Below are 21,009 nucleotides of genomic sequence, written 5' to 3'. Positions count from 1 at the left end.
CAATGATGGTGATCTATGTTTCTTTTTTTAAAATATCTCAATGAGAAATCTTAAGACTAGCTGTCAAGAAGAATTTCCTATCAATAAGAGCTGTCTAAAAAGTATGAAGGGATACCTGGGAGGTAGTGAGCTTATTCTCTTTGGCTGTCTTCAACAAAGACTGGAGGAACCCTTTTGGTAGATTGCAGAGGGGATTCTCAGGCAGCTGGTGTTAGACTCAATGACCTCTGAGTTCACTCCTCAGCCTCTGTGATTCTGGATTATATTATTATGTATCAATGAGTAAACTTCCTTATAAAGGGGACAGTTCATACCTTATTTTTTAATGTCTTCTCTGGCCACCACAGACATGCACCAGAAGTGGTTGATTTGATTCAGGTTTCAACTCTTGCTCCAAAGTCATTTTTCTATAGAAATCCAGCAGATGAAGTGACTCAGCAGCAGAAGATGATAGACCAAGAGCTTGAAGGCACCAGAGAGGTCAAATCTGAACTCATCATTTTAGAAATGAGAAGCTGTCCAGGGTCTGGAATGATTGAAGTGACTTGTATAAGAGCACATGGAGAGGAAAAAAAAGAGAAAAATGTGGTCTTCTGACTCCCAAAACCAGCAAGCATCCCCCTTGCCTGTCCAATTCAGTAAGCACTTAGAGTCAATGAGCAGAGGATTCAAAAACACAAATGAAACAATGCCTTGAGGAACTTGAATTGTTTCTCTGCATCTTTTTCTCCAAGGGATCTCTAAGTTTAGCTATTTGTTTAAGTAGAAAACAGGAATTATATGTACTTCTGGGTCACGATGATATTTCTGTTTAGTGGTGACTAAGTGTCTAGTAGTGTGGTTGAAAAGAAAGGGCTCTGCACTTAGGATCAGAAAATCTGGTTTTAAATTCTAGACTCCCCCTTTGCCAGTTGTGCGACTCTTGGCAAGTCATTTTACCTCATTGGGTCTCAGTTTCCCCATTTGTAAATGGAGGATAGTGCTACACTGCATACTTCACAAGGTTGTCATGAGGTCAGGACTTCTTAAGCTGCTCCATCCTCTCTGAAGGCAAATTCATATCACTTCCACAAATTTCTTCTAATAAATACAGATACAATCAAAGACCACTGCTGTCATTAAGTTGATATTCAACAGAAAATCTCTGTTTTAGTTTTGACAGCACATTATATTTACAAATGCATCCTACACTTTGAATCAATACCACTGCCTAATGAATTCTTAAGTAAATGTGAAATGGCTATTTCTCAACCCCAAACACTGGGACTAGGATGGGGTTATTCTTTCTCATTTCTTCTCTGAAGTGCTTAATGAAACTTCCAAGTGTCAACTTTGTCCCTGCTATCAGAAGAACCATCTCTAGGTCTTCTATGGCTCAGGAGATGTAGAAACAATTGAATCACCCACACATCTTTATTCTGAAGGACTGTCTGTCTCTGTCAGCAGGCACCAGTATTCATTGTGTCTGCTAATATAAAAGCCCAAGTGAGGACCACTATAGTATAAATGCATTAGCATTTCCTCTCCCCTTAACATTCTTGGCCTCAGTTTGCTCATGGGATTAGAAATCTAGATCTAGAGGGAGCCTAGGGGCTGCCTGAATCAAACCCCACATCTGATGGATGAGGAAAATGAAACCCATGCACAGCAGTTGGCTTGCTTCAGATCACACAGGGTTAGGGAGTGTCAGAGGCAGGTTTTGAAGCCAAGTCCTCATACTATGGAGTCCATGCTCATGGGGGTGATAATGCCTGTGGGACCTACCTCTCAAGTCTATTGAGGCTCACATGAGAACGTGCCTGGAAAGCTCTTTGAAATTGTCAAATTTCAGCAACCATTGGATAGGTATAAAGATAAATGACATTGACATATTTATGGAGAATGGAGGATTTTTGGGACCAAACAAGAGACAGAGAACATTATGAAATGCAAAATGGATAACTTTGATTACAATAAATTAAAAAGTTTTTGCGTAAAGACAGTGTAACCAAAATTAGGAAGGAAGCAAAAAACTGGGAAAGAATTTTTACAGCTAGTGTCTGTGATAATGGCTTCATTACTAAAATATGTAGAGACCTGAGTCAAATTAACAGGAATACAAGCCATTTCCCAACTGATAAATGATCAAAGCATATGAACAGACAGTTTTATTTTTTTTGACATTTTAAAATGTTTTATTTATTAATGACACTAAAATATTTTTGTTTCATTAAATGGTAATAATAATTTATTAATTTTTAGAAAGTAATGAAATCTATTGAATCATATCATTCATTAAAATGTTTAGTGATAAAATAGACTTCTTTGCTGTGTATTTCCTGAAGGGTGGAATAGATTTATAAATAATAATTGCTTGTTTAATTTGATCATATTTCACTTGTTTAACCTAGTCAAGAATCTTTTCAAAGATATTTTAATTGAAAAAATATAATAATACAAAAATAGTAGGTATTTACCATATCTAATTCAAAAATAAGTGAAAACAAATGTTTTGATTAAAATCTGCAGAAAGTTTTTAATAGAAATTCATTCCTCTTCTTATGACTTTACCTAACGAACACCATCATACCTTAATTTTCCTTTTCATTTTCGGGCATTTTAGGGGGGTTTTTTGCTTTTTTTATTTAAAAAATAAAATTTTATTGCTCTTTTAATTGTCTCCCAATATCCCTTTCCATCTCTGCAAGAGTCATTCCTTATAACAAAGAATATTTTTGAAGAATAAAAGAGAAAAAAATCAGCAAAACAGATTAATATATCAAAAAAGTCTGAAAATATATGCAGTGTTCCATGTTCATGGACATCATACCTCTGTGAAGGAGTAGAGAGATGACATCATTAACTCTTAAGTATAAGACATTTCACTTAACAGTAAGGTGAAAATAAGAATAATCATCATATAATAGTTACTCAATAAAAGAAGAGAACAGGAATTATCATTATTTCACAGTCCACCCTTTACTTTATTTCTCCATATGCTTGAGGCAATCCACAACTCTGGACTACAGGCCTTGAAGTCTTTGGCCTCTTCAGAGACAATCTGCACCACAAAGCTGCTTCTATATTAACTGCTCCCCTTCCAGTTCTCTCCACTTTGCTGCTGGTGAAATCTACTTCTTTTCTCCTCTCAAGCTGATGAAGCAACAAGCTCTTTTAACTCACAGTCACTCTTAATAGGGAACTGATAAAGCGTTATGCTACTATTTTATTTATTTATTTTTAAATTTATTTAAGTTTTCAACATTCATTTCCACACAATTTTGAGTTACAAGTTTTCTCCCCATTTCTCCCCTTCCCCACCCCAAAATGCTGAGCATTCTAATTACCCCTATCACCAATCTGCCCTCCCTTCCAACATCTCTCCCTTCTCTTATCCCCATCTTCTCTTTTGTCCTGTAGGGCAAGATAAATTTCTATACCACATTACCTGTATTTGTTATTTCCTAGTTGTATGCAAGAACAATACTCAACAGTTGGTCCTAAAACTTTGAATTCAAACTTCTCTTCCTCCCTCCCTCCCCACCCATTCCCCGCTGGGAAGCAAGCAATTCAATATAGGCCATATCTGTGTAGTTTTGCAAATGACTTTCATAATAGTTGTGTTGTGTAAGACTAACTATATTTCCCTCCATCCTATTCTGCCCCTCATTTCTTCCATTCTCTCTTTTGACCTTGTCCCTCCCCAAGAGTGTTGACATCTAATTGCTCCCTCTCCCATTGCCTTCCCTTCCATCATCCTCCCCACCCTGCTTATCCTCTTCTCCCCTACTTTCCTGTATTGTAAGATAGGTTTTCATACCAAAATGAATGTGCATTTTATTCCTTCCTTGAGTCGAATGTGATGAGAGTAAGCTTCATGTTTTCTCTCTCATCTCCCCCCTTTTTCCCTCCACTGAAAAGCCTTTTCCTTGCCTCTTTTATGAGAGATAGTTTGCCCCATTCCATTTCTCCCTTTCTTCTCCCAATATATTCCTCTCTCACCCCTTAATTTCATTTTTTAGATATGATTCCATCCTATTCAACTCACCCTGTGCTGTGCTGTGTGTGTGTGTGTGTGTGTGTGTGTGTGTGTGTGTGTGTGTGTGTAATCCCACCAACTACCCAGATACTGAGAAAAGTTTAAGGGTTACAAATACTGTCTTTCCATGTAGGAATGCAAATGGTTTAACTTTAGTAAGTCCCATATGATCTCTCTTTGCTGTTTACCTTTTCACACTTCTTATTCTTGTGTTTGAAAGTCAAATTTTCTTTTCAGCTCTGGTCTTTTCATCAAGAATGCTTGAAAATCCTCTATTTCATTGTAAGACCATTTTTTCCTCTGAAGTATTATACTCAGTTTTTCTGGGTAGGTGATTCTTGGCTTTAGTCCTAGTTCCTTTGACTTCTGGAATATCATATTCCACGCCCTTTGATCCCTTAATGTAGAAGCTACTAGATCTTGTGTTATCCTGACTTTATTTCCACAATACTCAAATTGTTTCTTTCTAGCTGCTTGCAATATTTTCTTCTTGACCAGGGAACTCTGGAATTTGGCCATAATATTCCTAGAAATTTCTCTTTTTGGATCTCTTTCAGGAGATGATAGGTGGATTCTTTCAACATTTATTTTGTCCCCTGGTTCTAGAATATCAGGGCAGTTTTCCTGGATAATTTCATGAAAGATGATGTCTAGGCTCTTTTTTTTGGTCATGACTTTCAAGTAGTCCCATAATTTTTAAATTGTCTCTCCTGGATCTATTTTCCAGGTCAGTCATTTTTCCAATAAGATATTTCACATTAGCTTCCATTTTTTTCATTCTTTTGGTTTTGTTTTGTGATTTCTTGGTTTCTAATAAAGTCATTGGCCTCTATCTGTTCCATCCTAATTTTTAAAGAACTATATTCTTCAGTGAGCTTTTGAACCTTCTTTTCCATTTGGCTAATTTTGCTTTTTACAGCATTCTTCTCCTCATTGGCTTTTTCAACCTCTTTTGCCAATTGAGTTAGCCTATTTTTAAAGGTGTTATTTTCTTCAGGATTTCTTTGGATCTCCTTTAGCAAGTTGTTGATCTACTTTTCATGATTTTCTTGCATCTCTCTCATTTCTCTTACCAATTTTTCCTCCACCTCTCTTACTTGATTTTCAAAATCCTTTTTCAGTTCTTCCCTGGCCTGAGACCATTGAATATTTATTTTGGATGTTTGGGATACAGAAGCCTTGACTTTTATGTCTTTCCCTGATGGTAAGCATTGTTCTTCCTCTTCTGAAAGGATAAGAAAAGATATCTGTTCACCAAAAAAGTAACCTTCTATAATCTTATTTTTTCTCCCTTTTTGGACATTTTCCCAACCATTTACTTGACTTTTAGGTCCTTTGTCAAGAGTAGGGTATACTCTGTGGGTCTGTAAGATCTCAGTTCCTCCAAGGTGGGACAATCAAGCGTGTACACTGGTCTGGGAGTAGGCAGAGATTTTTGTGCCCAGAATCTAAGTAATAGAGTTTCCTCTTCACAACCACCTGGTCTCTGCCAAGCCAGCATTGGGGGCTGAGATTCAGAGCAGCTGCAGAGGCAGGGCCACCATTCAGTGTGAGATAAAGATCAGTTGCTCAAATCCCCCAGGAGTATTAGGTGGGGGCAGGGCCTCTACACAGGGCTGAGGTAATAATCAGCTCCTCAGTGCCCCCAGGGGTTTATGATCCAACAATGGATGCAAGCTCCTGTGGGAGCTGCTGCTGCCCACCTGATGTGGCCTTTTTGGCCACTGCCTGAGGCCAGATCTATGGGAAGGCACTTCTCCCTTCTAGGCCAGCTGAAAATACCCTGTCGCTGACCTTTGATGCCTATGGGTTAAGGGATCTGTGAACTGCTGCTACTGCAATTGGGGATTCTGCTCCTGAGGCCTGCTCTCGTCCTCCTCCCAGAGCCACGCCACACGGCCAAGGCTGGGCTAGGCTTGGCTCTGCATCTGGTGCAACAGACTTTTCCTGTCAGCCTTTCAGGGCTGGAAATCTCCTCCACTCTGTTGCTCTGTGCCTTCTGCTGTTCTAGAATTTGTTGAGCGTCTTTCTTTACAGGTATTTTATGGGCTGTGAGGGAAGAACTAGTATATATGTGTCTTTCTACTCTACCATCTTGGCTCTGCCCCCCCAAACAGGCAGTTTTCAGAGGAAGAAATTAAAGCTATCTACAATCATATGAACAAATGATCTAAATCACTATTGATTAGAGAGATATAAGTCAAAACCACTCTGAGATACCTCATCACATCTATCATTTTGGCTTACATGACAAAATAGGAAGATGATAAATGTTGGAGAAGATGTGGGAGAGTTGGAACACTAATTCCTTGTTGGTGGAGCTGTGAACTGATCCAACCATTCTGGAGAGCAATTTAGAACCATTCCCAAAAGGCTATAAAAATGTAAATACCCTTTGGTCCAGCAACAGCACTTCTAGGGCTGTATCCCAAAGAGATCGTAAAGGTTGTAAAAGAACTCATATGGACCAAAATATTTATAAGATCTCTTTCTGTGGTGGCCAAGAACTGGAAATCAAGGGAATGCCCATCAATCAGGGAATGGGAGAACAAGTTGTGGTACATGAATATAATGGAATACTATTGTACTATAAGAAATGATGAGCAGGTAGATTTTGGGAAAACCTAAAGATACTTCTATAAGCTGATGCTGAGTGAAGTAAGGAGAACCAGGAGAACATTTTACATAGTAACACAGTGTACAAGGACTGATTTTGATAGACTTACCCCTTCTCAGCAATGCAAGTAGCTAAAACATTCCCAAAGGATTCATGATGCAAAATGCCATCTACATTTAGAGAAAGAACTATGGAGTTGGAATGAAGAATGAAGCAGACTGTTGTCTTTTTTGCTATGTTTTGTTGCATTGTATTTTGTTTTTCTCATAGTTTCTCCCATTCATTTTAATTCTTCTATGCAACATGACTAACGTGAAAATGTGTTTAATAGGAATGCATGTGTAGAACCCATATGAGATTGAAAGTTATCTTGGGAATGGAGGAGGGAAGGAGGGGGACCAAATTTAAAACTTATGGAAGTTATTGTTGAACACTGAAAACAAATAAATTAATAAATTTGAAAAAAAAATATCTGACAATTCTCTATTCAAAGTAATCAAGTGGACAGACATGACCTACTCCATATAAAGCTCAATAGGCAGTGTGAGGAGGAGGACAGAGCCCTTGATGAACTGGGAATCTGAGGCCCTGGATTCAATCCTACCTCTGCTCCTTGTTCTCTGTGTGACTGACCCTAGGCAGGCCTCTTAACTTTTCTGGACCTCAATTTCCCTACCTGAATAATAGATGACCTCTAAGTTCTAAGCTTCTAGTTTTAAATCCAGATCAAAGGATTTGCCCACAGTAACATGGTAGAGGAGAAGTGTGAGTTCTGGTCTGATCATACTGTCACTTAAATATGAGTTATTGAAATGTTGTGAAATTATTAAGGACATAATAAAAGGCAGCACAGCTTATTAGTAGACTTGGAATCAGAAAAACCCAGACTGAAATCCCACCTCTGACACTGCTGAAGTTTGTGACTCTGAGCAAATCTTTCAACCTGTCTAAGGCTTGCTCAGGTAACCCTGCCATATTTGTGAAATAATAGATGTGTTGTCATCAAGGCAATTTTCACACCAAAGAAATCACAGATCTCTGACATATTAAGATAGTCTCTTCTGAAGACCACTGGGATCTCCCCTTGGAATATGATACTTGCACGCAGTCCTCAGGGCTCCTAGCATTTCTGAGCTCTGGTATGTACTTCCTCTTTCAGTATGAGCCCCATGGTCATCAAAAGCCATTTTCATCCCTATGGGATACACAGAGCTGGCTCCCCAACAGTATTTGGCAAAGCAGGTTTCCAAGTCTCTGAAGTACTTTTGGCCTTCTCTCCAATCTCTGGGGCTCTTAGAAACTGGGATGATTGCTGTGCTTTCATCTTCCCTGGGCTTAGCAACAGATGAAGCCAAAATGAATCAAGACTTCATGGAACTTCAGCTCTGTGTCAGGAAGCCAGCCAGTTGTTGATCAGAGCAAGGCCCTTGCCCTCAAGGAACTTACAATCTAGTAAGGGAAACACTTCAACAATTCATAAAGTGTATTTTAAGTGTGTGCTGTATGGATTAGGGAGCTGGGATGTCTGAGAAGAATTCAGGGTATTTTATATTTTAGAAAATTATCTCATTTACTTAAGATTCATGTCCTTTTGACTTCCCAAAACAATTTGTAATGATTCAGAAAAAAAATTCTTTTTAAAAGACAATTAGAAATAAAAGCACATGAAAATCTATTTGAAATGAGGAGGCAGTAGCTGCTCCTGGTATGTGGAGTGATTTAGTTAAGGCTGTTAAACTCTGGCCATGGGTCTCACCTTCCCAGAAGTTCTAGCAGACAGGATCTGATGACTTTATCATCTGCTTTCTGCTTCCTGTCTGGGGAAAAGGAGCCACTGACTCCATATGGAGACACAAAGTTTTTCCTGGCACCGAATTCAAGGCTAAATTGATTATGTGCCTCCTCTAGCAGGTGTAACATAATGGATTACAGTAAATACTGTATTTCTACCACTGTGACTTTGAAAAAAGGCAAACACCTTCTTCCAGAGGCTGCGCCTCTTAGGATTCTCCCTTTAGAAAACCAGCCAGGAGAGATCAAACCACCTAAAGGCATTTCTAAGATTCTTCTCTCTCTCATAACAAGATTTCCAAGATGGTGGAGGAAGGCTGTTGAGTTATCTTCAGGATCAGAACATTTCTTGTTCAGAACTTTTCCAACAAGACATTGACTAAAATAAAATAGAATTGAAGTTGAAATGATGTCACTTAGAAGTAGACTGCTGAGTCATTATTTTTGAAAGTCATTGATTCTGAAAGACTGGAAATAATCAGAACTTATATTTCTACTTTGTTTTAAGGTTTACAAAGCACCGTACAGACTTTGAGGCCTCATGTACACTTATGAAGTAGATGCTATATTATCCCCCCTTTAAAGTTGAAGAAACTGAGACTCTGGTTAAATTACTTACTCAGGGGTCACATAGTAAGTGTCAGAGGTGTGATTTAAACCCCAGTTGAGTCTAGGTCCATGGCACTACCAAGTGGGCTCTACTATTTCGCCTCATGGGGCAGCTTCATTGTATCCTCCCAATCCACAGACCAGATAAATAGCCTGAAACTGCTTGAGCTCCAAGAAAGGAGCTTCACTATGGACCAGTGACCTCCCTTGCTGAGGAAATATCCCCATATTGTTTAACTTGCTAATTTCCTGCACAATGGAGGCAGCAGTGGGAGCCAAGGCCTTTTGCTAATTTGATTTTCATTACCAGATCGTTCAATATGTTTTCCCTTCATTATGACCCACTCAGCATTTTCATTTCCAATAACATGTGCTTTTATTTTAAATCCTGAATTAGAGGTTAAAAAGGTTTCATTTGCAGTGGTTGGGTCCCTGAAATGGATGACTTCACACCAGTCATCCTAGGAATACTACACTCAAAAGATATGACCTCCCACAACCATATGAAATATGATTCCAATTTGATAAAAAAAGAATAATGAGTCTCATTTCTTTCAGTTTTGTAGCTATTCCAGTGAGGTTCTGGGGTACTTCCTTCCACTGTAAGGACTGATTAAGTGACTCCTTGTTCTGTTCTCTAAATGAAACCTGACCGAGTATGGATGTTCTGATTATATTTGGGTTCCTTCTTAAAAAACAGTCTTAATAAAGTTTTCAAATTAAAAAAAATGTTATTTTGTTCATATCTTTTGTTTTCATATTATTTAAAATTTCCTCAGATCCCTCTCATCCCCCCTCCTAGAAAGCTATGCTAAATAACAAAATATATTAGTCCTCTTTTAAATTTTATTCTCAGCCTCTATTTTTGAATGGGGAAATAAGCAATATTTCTGGCTCAAAGCCTAAGAGATTTTAATCTAAATGAAGTGAACAGCCTTCCTTTCTCTTTCTGCACTGTTTCATTTTCTGGTTAGAAACCAACAAAGGGTTACTGTGAATTTCATTGTTTTCATAAACAACATTCCAAGGAAAGAGCAGGAGAGAGGGTGAGAGATTGACCTGCCAGGAAATGGGCACAATAGTTAGCATTTCTTGCAGTTAGAATAGCCAATTGTCTCAGGTCTATGGGGAAGTTGTCACAGGGGACAGCATTCTTTCTTAAAAGTGTGAGCTCAGCAATGGCATGGATTTGAAAAAAATCTGCCCACACATGTTGCCATTCCAACAGTGGTTCATTGCATGGATGAGAGACCCAGGAGTCTGAACAAGAAGAGTCACGTACAGGTTCCTATTCTCATTTTGGTTATTATCAAACCTTTCTCCAGACTTATGATCTCTAGCCTCAAGTTAGTGTTAGTGGCCGTCACATTCCAGATTTGAAAGTACCAGCCCAAGACTGAGTAGAAAAGTCTCAGAAAAATAGCTAAGCTAATTCCTACCATCTTATGGTTTAAAGATGGTCCCTTGGTTTCTCTAGATTTGAAAGGGTCAACCTGCATAAGGAGACAGGGATTTCTCCTCCAGGAGTCCCTTATATCCATGACATCACCTTTATATCCATTACAGCGCTGTCCTGCTCCCTAAATCAGCTCCTGATTTCCTAAACAAAAACAAATTCACTCTCTACTCCAAACTCCTCCTCAGGACACAATTTGACTGTGCAGTAAATCAAGCAGCTCCACAATTTAAAAAAATCAGAAGTGCAAATGACTCCAAGGTCAGAGGAGAGATCTAAGTTTGGAAAGTTAACAAGGAGGTTTTTGCCTATACTCAGAGATGGCTTGTGCACAGGAAGTGCTAGTAAGGTTGCTGATAAGGACATGCAAGACTGGAATGTGTGGGAGACAGTTCAGTCATGTCTTGAGAATGAGCCATAATAGCCTGAGGACCAGCATCATCAGGATATTAATCAAACAAAGGGAAGTTCATGTGCTTTGGAAGAGTTTACTGAAAACCATAGACAAGAATCTCCCAATATAAGAAGATATCAGTGGATTGAAATCTGCATTAATGGAAGGTCTACCTCCATTGGTGACATTAGAGACCCACCGCAATGTCATGAATTGTGAGCTTTGTAGCTCATTTGCATAGTTCTCAGAAATATTGGCCATTAGCACTGTTTATTCCAGAACTGTCTGGGATCCCATTAATTATCAGATTCATGTACCCTCTCCAGAGATGATAAGATCATAGAATTAATGTTCATCAGCAATATTTTAGGGAATTCTTACTGTTGAGTTTAACATTTGTGACACCCCAAGAGGTCATTACCATGGTGGCAGTTGGCCTCTGATTCAGTCTTTAATCAGAGAATTCCAACTGAAGGCTTTGGGTTTTCTTTTCATCTCATTTTTTCAGAGAGCTGCATGATGGGAAGATAGATAGGTCCCTTTCTTCTGGTGGCAAATATTCAAAGTTTTGTCCTTTTGTCTATTTTGGCACCTATGCCAAATCTTCCTCATTGTTGTGATGTCAGAGGGTGACCAGTTTGCACAAGGTGGACAAGTTAGTAAACAATGAAAATTACAACAAGAAAGTGACTTTTTCTCATAACTTCTGAAACTTTTCCAGAGTAAGTATTGCCCTGAGCTACTGAATAGAAGTCATTCACTTTTGTCTTGCTACTGGGATGCTCAATTCCAAAAGAAAGGCAAAGAAAAAGAGATTTGCCTCGACTGAGCTTACTTTTTTTCACTTTAAAGAGTTCTATAAGCTCCAACACACATGAATGTGAATTGTGTTTAATATTATAATTAGCATTGCTTTTCCATGCTTGAGCAGGTAAAAGAAGCTAGCAGGTCAAAAGGCAGCATTCTACTAAAATCCACCATGCGTTGTGCAGTGTGCATATGTTGTGGTGAAATGGATCAGCTAATTATGAAACAGAACTTTAGAAACAGTGCCAGGGCTCAGGCTGGTCCTGGACGATCCTGTTATTCCCAGCTCAGCCCAGAGTCTCCCCTGGATCCCTAGCCTCCTTTAGTACCCTCCCCCCCAGAAGCCTGGGAAAACCTCCCTTAATGCTCTTCCCCAATCATTTGCAAGGTCTTTGAGAACAGTTATTGTTTCTCATCTCTCCTTGTGTCCCCAGCACAAAACATGGAGGCTGGCACACAGTAAGCACTTAATAAGTACCTGTTGAATGGTTGATCATTCAGGACTGTCACTCTGGACAGTACCCTTGCTCTAAATCTGTGCTTTCATCCCCTATCAGATAAAAATGTCACATGTGCCAGTGCCCCTTTCTTTGGAGTGGGATGGAAAGGAAAGAGTGATCTTTCAAGTCACTGGATCACCTAAATTCTTCATGAGTATTATTGGTTATTAATGTGTATCTACGTATATTAAACATACTGGAGCTTAATAATGACTGATGAAAAGTTCAATCACAGATGTACTGGTAAATATTTAACAATCAGCTGTCCAAAAAATTGAATGTATTACACTGTTAAATTAAATCTACATATTATTAACATTTCCTCATCACTTTCTTAATTCTGGGCAATCAAAAAAATTACAATAAATCAATCCCTGATTTGTAGTGTTTGCCAATTTTCAGTGTGTAAATGCTCATACTGAAAACTTAGCAATTGTCTTTTGAAAGCTGGTTCAAACTGTCACCAGCATATCCCTTCCCTTAATAAACAGTGGTGAGCAGTAGTGTGCATTTCAAGTAGTAATGAGAAACATGGGAGAAGACAGGCTTTTAGATACCCAGCTGCAAATGTGTTTGCATATCAAATGAGACAAAGTTGAGAAGAAGAACTCACACATTTTATGTATCCAAAGAGATCTCAGCAGAAAGGTGAAATAGCACCTTAGCCAACAAGGAAGTTTGTTATGAATAAATGAAAACTCCCATGTTGGGGCTCAAAAACTCAGCTGTGCAAATCTAGGATGAGGTAAGACATACTTAGAAAGAAGATCCTAGAAGAATGTTCTGGGGGTTCAGGTGGATGGAAAGCTGAATGTCTGTCTGCAGTGGACCTGAAAACTCCTTATGTCCACAGTGAATATTGTCAATCAAGAATTCTAATGGCAGCTTAGATTTTCTTAACAGATTTATAACATCCATGATTGCCCCACTGGACTGCTCCCTGTCCAGGCCACATCTAAAGTCATGTTTAGCTCTGTGTGCCATATTTCAGAAGGAACATCAGGGCTACACAATATGTCTGGAGGAGGCTGCCCAGGATGCATGATAGCACTCATCTCTCTTGAGTTTTGGGTAACTGAATATGTAACCTGGAGAAGAAAAGATGTGAGAAAGAATATCTGCCTCAACATAGGTAAAAGGCTGTCTTGAGGAAGGATTCTATTTACTTTGCTTGACTGCCCAAATTTGAAGTCCAACAGGTTAGGTTGTATAGAAGTTTGTTTTTTTTTTTAAATTTTTCTAATCAAAGTTATCTACGAGTGGTATATTCTACCAGGAGGTGGTAAGTATTTAAGCAATTGAAGGAGGTTGGACAATGATAGAAGTGAACCATCTTTCCAATATGTCTTGGTCTTAGTCAGGAAAGCTGCTTTGAACAAATCTAGGACTCTGGTCTACTGAAAGATCCTCCAAGAAAAACATACACTTCTACCTGATTGGTGTCTGCATGACTTTTTTTATTTAAAAGGGTGTTCTAAAATTTGATCATTTATATACTTCATCAAGAGGACAGAGGCTAGACTCAGAGTAAAGAGACCTGAGTCTGAATTCCATCTCAGACACTTACTGGTTGTGTAATGCAAGGGCAAGTTATTTAAACTCTCTAAACCTCAGTTTCCTCATCTGTGAAAAGGGGCTCATCAGATCTGTATTGGATGTCTTATGGGCTTTCTTTATGGTGAGAGTTTAGTAGCCCTTTAAAAATGTGAGTTGGTGAAGATATTATCCATTGACTCACGTATCAGTCCTGCTCACTGCATGATCTTTCCAACAGGGCACAGAATTGGGTGATGGGGTGCTCTGATTGCTTCTCCAGGTATAAGGACTAAACCATGAATATAAACAGAGAGAGTTCTCCAGCTTTTCAATAACCTCATTCTTCATACTGAAATTTCTAAAGGAAACATTTGGCTCTCTGTCCTCATTAATTCCCTGTTTCCATTTTGACTAATAGTCTTCAAGCTATTAGCCCTATAGATCATGGATGGGCTCTCCCAGTTTTGTTCATACTTATCAGCAGTCACCAAATACAATTCTGAAAAATGAGATAATGAATATTAATAAGCACTGTATTCATCCCCCCCCCCCCCCATTCCCTGTGCTTAGTCATTTGGGATTAATGGATCCACTGGTGAGCAGGAATGATTCAGCCACCTTATTCCAAAAGCATATATCTTTGAGGCAGCCTGGTACAATGCAAATCATGTGGGTTTGAAGGCAGAGAACTTGGGTTTGAATCCTGGCTTTGTCCCTTACTACCTGTGTGAACTCAAACAAGTCACTTTTTCTGGGCCTCACTTTCCATTTACAAAATTAGAAAGTTGGAAAGCTGTTATCTGAGGTCTCTTCCAGGCTCAAATCTATCATCCAAAGAATGTGAAGATGTTTTTCTGCCTTGGGAAGTACACTGATCTTATTAGATATTTTAACCGTGGATCAAAAAAACTGATTAAATTCATTTAAAGCTAGGAGCAGTTACTGCTAGTGACTTCAGAAGTCTAGATCGCTGTTGACTGGGATAAAAGGCATTGGTAATTTGATGTTCCAAATTAGAGGTGACCCTAAAAAGCTTTGCGTTTTCAAAATTTCCATTGAAATTGACCTCTGTGCCCCCTTTGTAGGTTCTCACCATCCCTAGGATGGGATGGGTGATGATACTTTGAGGTATCCACTTTAGCTGATGGGAATGCCTGACTTCTAGATTTTAATTTATATTCAATTAGTAAATCAAAAAAGAATGTTCTTGAAGGAGAATGTGGATTCAATAGGTTAGACAGTTGATGAACATTAAAACGGCAGCAACAGAAGGACCCAAAATCTGCTCTAGTTCCCTTACACCCTGGGTTTTACATTTAAAGTCAAGTCACAGTAAGCAATGCCGATTTATTGCGAGTTACCTTTCCTACTTGCAAAAGTCACGGTGATGACTACTCTAGTTGATTTGTGATTTCCTGAGTGTGTCCAGTCCCTCTGCTTGGGCAAAGCACACACCCCATCCTCACCTATTTTTGCCTTTCTATCCATTCTCCCTAAAGCATCCATCCATTGTCATTGTACTAGGAGTCCTCCTCTGGGCTCTTTACTGCTTTCTGTGGGTCAGCACGTACTTTGGACTGATGACTCACTACTCTTTAATTTCACTGATTGCATGGTCTGCCCCCTCTGCCAGTCACTGATGTCCTCATTAACGTCTCTGATACCACTTTTTTTTCCTGCTTTGACTGGGTGATTCTTTTTTTATTATTTGTTTATTTTTTATTTAACTTTTAACATTAATTTTCACAAAATTTTGGGTTCCAAATTTTCTCCCCTTTTGTCTCCTCCCCCCACTCCAAAACACCGAGCATTATAATTGCCCCTATCACCAATCTGCCCTCTCTTCTATCATCCCTCTCTGCCCTTGTCTCCATCTTCTCTTTTGTCCTGTAGGGCCAAATAACTTTCTGTACCCCTTTACCTGTATTTCTTGTTTCCTAGTAGCAAGAACAGTGCTTGACAGTTGTTCCTAAAACTTTGAGTTCCAACTTCTCTTCCTCTCTCCCTCACCACCCCCTCCCTTTGGAAGGCAAGCAATTCAATATAGGCCAAATCTGTGTAGTTTTGCAAATGACTTCCATAATAGTCATGTTGTATAAGACTAACTATATTTCCCTCCATCCTATCCTGTCCCCCATTACTTCTATTCTCTCTTTTGATCCTGTCCCTCCCCATGAGTGTTGAACTCAAATTGCTCCCTCCTCCCCATGGCCTCCCTTCCATCATCCCCCCCACCCTCCTTATCCCCTTATCCCCCACTTTCCTGTATTGTAAGATAGGTTTTCATACCAAAATGACTGTGCATTTTATTCCTTCCTTTAGTGGAATGTGATAAGAGTAAACTTCATGTTTTTCTCTCACCTCCCCTCTTTATCCCTCCACTAATAAGTCTTTTGCTTGCCTCTTTTATGAGAGATAATTTGCCCCATTCCATTTCTCCCTTTCTTCTCCCAATATATTTCTCTCTCACTGCTTGATTTCATTTTTTTAAGATATGATCCCATCCTCTTCAATTCACTCTGTGCACTCTGTCTCTATGTGTGTGTGTGTGTGTGTGCATGTGCATGTGTGTGTGTGTAATCCCACCCAGTACCCAGATACTGAATAGTTTCAAGAGTTACAAATATTGTCTTTCCATGTAGGAAGGTAAACAGTTCAACTTTAGTAAAGTCCCTTATGACTTCTCTTTGCTATTTACTTTTTCATGCTTCTCTTCATTCTTGTGTTTGAAAGTCAAATTTTCTTTTCAGCTCTGGTCTTTTCATCAAGAATGCTTGAAAGTCCTCTATTTCATTGAAAGACCAATTTTTCCCCTGAAATATTTTACTCAGTTTTGCTGGGTAGATGATTCTTGGTTTTAGTCCTAGTTCCTTTGACTTCTGGAATATCCTATTCCACGCCCTTTGATCCCTTATTGTAGAAGTTGCTAGATCTTGTGTTATCCTGATTGTATTTCCACAATACTTGAATTGTTTCTTTCTAGCTGCTTGCAATATTTTCTCCTTGACCTGGGAACTCTGGAATTTGGCCACAATGTTCCTAGGAGTTTCTCTTTTTGGATCTCTTTCAGGAGGTGATCTGTGGATTCCTTGAATACTTATTTTGCCCTCTGGTTCTAGAATCTCAGGGCAGTTTTCCTTGATAATTTCATGAAAGATGATGTCTAGGCTCTTTTTTTGATCATGGCTTTCAGGTAGGCCCATAATTTTTAAATTGTCTCTCCTGGATCTATTTTCCAGGTCAGTTGTTTTTCCATTGAGGTATTCACATGATCTTCCATTTTTTCATTCTTTTGGTTTTGTTTTGTGATTTCTTGGTTTCTCATAAAGTTATTGGCCTCCATCTGTTCCATTCTAATTTTGAAAGAACTATTTTCTTCAGTGAGTTTTTGAATCTCCTTTTCCATTTGGCTAATTCTGCTTTTGAAAGCATTCTTCTCCTCATTGGCTTTTTGAACCTCTTTTGCCAATTGAGTTAGCCTATTTTTCAAGGTGTTATTTTCTTCAGAATTTTTTGGGGTCTCCTTTAGCAGGGTGTTGACCTGCTTTTCATGCTTTACCTGCATCTCTTTCATTTCTCTTCCCAGTTTTTCCTCCACCTCTCTAACTTGATTTTGAAAATCCTTTTTGAGCTCTTCCATGGCCTAAGCCCATTGAGTGGGCTGAGATACAGAAGCCTTGACTTCTATGTCTTTCCCTGATGGTAAGTATTGTTCTTCCTCATCAGAAAGGAAGGGAGGAAATACCTGTTCACCAAGAAAGTAACCTTCTATAGTCTTATTTTTTTTCCCTTTTCTGGGTAATTTCCCAGCCAGTGACTTGACTTCTGAGTATTCTCTTCACACCCTCTTGGCCTCCAGATCCACCCAACCAGCGCTTAGGGTCTGAGATTCAAATGCTACTTCCTAGCCTCAGGGCTTTTGGCGGGGTGGGGCTGCTATTCAGTGTGAGATTAAGTTCAGGTGCTCAAGTCAGGGCAGGGCCGCCTCACTGGTCTCTGTTCCCTCAGGGGGTTTATGCAGAGACCTTCAACAATGGATCCAAGCTCCTGCCTGCTTGGGGAGCCCCTGTCTGCTCCTGTCTCCACTGCTGCCTCCCGAGGGGGCCTGAGTTATGGGGGCACCCCACTCTCCTCTCGGCAAGCTGAGAAGACCCTCTCACCAACCTTTGGGGCCCGTGGGTGGAGGGACCCACGTGGCCACTGGAGATTCCGTCCCTGAAGCCCACTCAGATCTGAACCTCTGGGTGCAGCGCGGCCAAGGCAGGGCTGAACTCGGCTCCAGGTCCACATGGTGTCAGGTTTTCGCTCAGTTGTTCTGTGGCTTCTGCTGCTCCAGAATTTGTTGGGAGTTCTTTTTTACGGATATTTTATGGGCTGTGGGTTCAGAACTAGCGTATGTATGTCTTTCTACTCTGCCATCTTGGCTCCGCCCCTCCCATCTTGGCTCCACCCCTCTCTGATACCACTTCTTGACGATATTGTCAAGGTGAGGTGCCTACATTTCTGTGGGTCTTCTAAATTCACCTTTAGCTTACTCACCATTTTCAGTGGAGATTATTGTGTAACAAATCATTGATGAAATGAATTTGTTGGTATTTCTCCCCCAAAAAAGATTTTGAAGACTTGCACCTTTTTTCTGGACATTTTCATTCAGTGACTGGGTCAGACCCATGTGTTCAATGGCTGGACAGAATTTTTAAATATGTATATTCAGTCTCAGGGTGATATTGCCAAATGAGGTTAAGACAGTGCTTTCTGCCAATGTATTGGCCGGCTTTTGAACAGTGCATAAAGTTGCTACCTTGAGTTGGGTATTTGTGTTTTTTCTTTGTTGTCCTAGAAAAGTTTGTCTTCACAACAGAAGAATTCCTTATGTTTGGTCTAACTAAAACTTCAAATCTCTTGTGCTGAGTGAGTACTATGGATTGCCTATGTTCCCAAGGAATATGGACCAATGTGCCTATGCCCTTCAACAGAGAATGAGTCATAGTTACCTTTGACTTCTTCAACAAAACTTGACTATGAAACTTGATCGGAGAGATCAGCCTAATCAAGACTCAGGGTGGGAGATATTTGGGGAATCTCATTTCACTTTAAAAAAACACTGGGATGGGTTGGGATTGGCCTTGGGTATTTTAGTACCTGGTATTCATTTGGTCAAATCCTTTCAATTAAATTAATAGCTCATAATAATTGCAATGTGATGTAATGAAAAGAATACTGGCCTTGGAATCTAGAGAAAACCAGGTTCAAATCTAGATTGACACACTTCCTGGCTATTACATGACATAATTCATTCACTTCAATAAGTCTCAATTTCCTCCTCTGTGGACAATGGCTTGTTATGATAGTTGAACAAGAAAATGGATATAAAGCATTTTACATGCATTGTATAAACAGAACAATTTTAGCATTACTAGTACTCTTTCTTCTTTAAGTTTTGTATCAGTAAATTTTCTTTATAAGCTGCCAACATCTTTTGGCACACTAATAGTCACAAAAGGTCTCCAACAGATGTGTCTTGAATTTTTATCAGATTACAGATGAAGTTCAGTGGTGACACCTGAGGAAAGTGTCTCAGGGTAAACCATGCAAACCTTCTGACCCTGGAAAGGTGATCAGTATTTATGAACATCTCAACACAGAGATCAGTACAGAGCATGGAAATGTATGAGTTTTCACTGGATAGATTGTGATATTCTCCTCTTACCTTAGAGGACAGCTCAGCTTTCCCCATCTCATGCAGTGGATACTTCTGAGTTTGAAAAAGTGAAAGGAGAAAATCAGTATATCTGTAAGTATCAGTATATACATATATATATTATATAGATAGATAGATAACAGTATTTCTATAACTAGTCATTTTCTGTCTAAGATGTATTTTATTATAATCATCTCTCTTCCCTTTTCCCTCTCCACCTGAAAGAAAATTTCATATTATATTTACATAAAGTTTTTTAAAAAGACTGTATTTGGCCTGTTACTTTCCTTATAGCCAAACAATATTGCCTTTTTAAAAAAATATTTATTTTTAGTTCTCAACATTCACTTCCACCAAATTTTGAATTTCAGTTTTTCTCCCCATCTCCTCACCCCAGGACAGAGTGTATTTTGATTGCCTTCTCCGCCAATCTGCCCTCCCTTCTATCGACTCTCCCCCTTAATTCCCTTCTATTTTCCTGTAGGACAAGATAGATTTCCTATACATCTTATTTCCTAGTTGCATGTAAAAACAATTTTTAACATTCATTTTTAAAGCTTTGAGTTCCACATTTTCTCCCTTTCCCCCTCCCCACCTACAGTAATTGAGAAGGCAAGCAATTCAATATAAGTTACACATGTGGAGTCACGCAAAACACTTCCATAGCAGTCATGCTGTGAAAGACTATATTTCTTTATATCCTGTCCCTCCCTCCATTTATTCTATTCTCTATTTTGACCTGTTCCTCTACCAAATTCTGATTACCCCTTCCCCCAATCTGCTGTTCCTTCTATTATCCCTCCTCTCTTATCCCCCTCCCCTCTGCTTTCCTGTAGGGTAAGATAAACTTCAATACCCAATTGAGCGTGTATATTATTCCCTCATGAAGCCAAATCCATGGAAAGGAAGGTTCATTTATTCCCTTTCACTTTCTCACCTTCTTCCCTTCCATTGTAAAAGCTCTTTTTTTCCTCTCTTATGTGAGATGATTTACTACATTCTACCCCTCCCTTTCTCTTTCTCCTATTACATTCCTCTGAACCCTTAATTTTCTTTTTTAGATATTATCCCTTCATATTCAGCTCACCCTGTGTCCTCTGTCTCTGCCTTTGTCTCTCTCTGTCTCTCTTTCTCCATGTGTGTGTATATATATATATATATATATATATATATACACACACACACACACACACACACACGTATATGTGTGTATATATGTATATATGTGTTCATATATGTGTGTGTGTGTATATATATATACATATACATATTCCCTCCAACTATTCTACTACTGAGAAAGATCTCATGAGTTACAAATATCATTTTTTCATGTAGAAATGTAAACAGTTCAACTTTAATAAGTCCCTTGAGATCTGCATTTCCTGTTTACCTTTTCATGCTTCTCTTGATTCTTGTATTTGAAAGTCAAATTTTCTATTCAGCTTTGGTCTTTTCCACAAGAATGCTTGAGTTTCATTGAAGTTCCATTTTTCCCCTGAAGTATTATACTCACTTTTGCTTGGTGGGTGATTCTTGGTTTTAATTTTATCTTCTTTTGACCTCTGGAATATCATATTCCA

The 21,009-nt window shown here is 39.1% G+C and overlaps 1 protein-coding gene and 1 long non-coding RNA gene across 2 annotated transcripts in view; one reads left to right on the top strand and one right to left on the bottom strand.

Moving 5' to 3' along the window:
• The window catches only part of THSD7A (thrombospondin type 1 domain containing 7A), a 357,822-nt gene that overhangs the window by 30,537 nt on the left and 306,276 nt on the right, over positions 1–21,009 (top strand). The window lies entirely within an intron of this gene.
• On the bottom strand, positions 2,934–5,550 carry LOC140532375 (uncharacterized). The gene is made up of 2 exons (XR_011976479.1): positions 4,207–5,550; positions 2,934–3,132 (listed from the first exon to the last, which is right to left on the bottom strand). It is a non-coding gene; the product is annotated as an uncharacterized lncRNA (long non-coding RNA).

This window comes from Notamacropus eugenii, chromosome 3 (genome assembly GCF_028372415.1).
Source record: "Notamacropus eugenii isolate mMacEug1 chromosome 3, mMacEug1.pri_v2, whole genome shotgun sequence".
In the NCBI taxonomy this organism is placed as follows: Eukaryota; Metazoa; Chordata; class Mammalia; order Diprotodontia; family Macropodidae; genus Notamacropus; species Notamacropus eugenii.
This window is presented reverse-complemented; position numbering and strand designations above follow the sequence as displayed.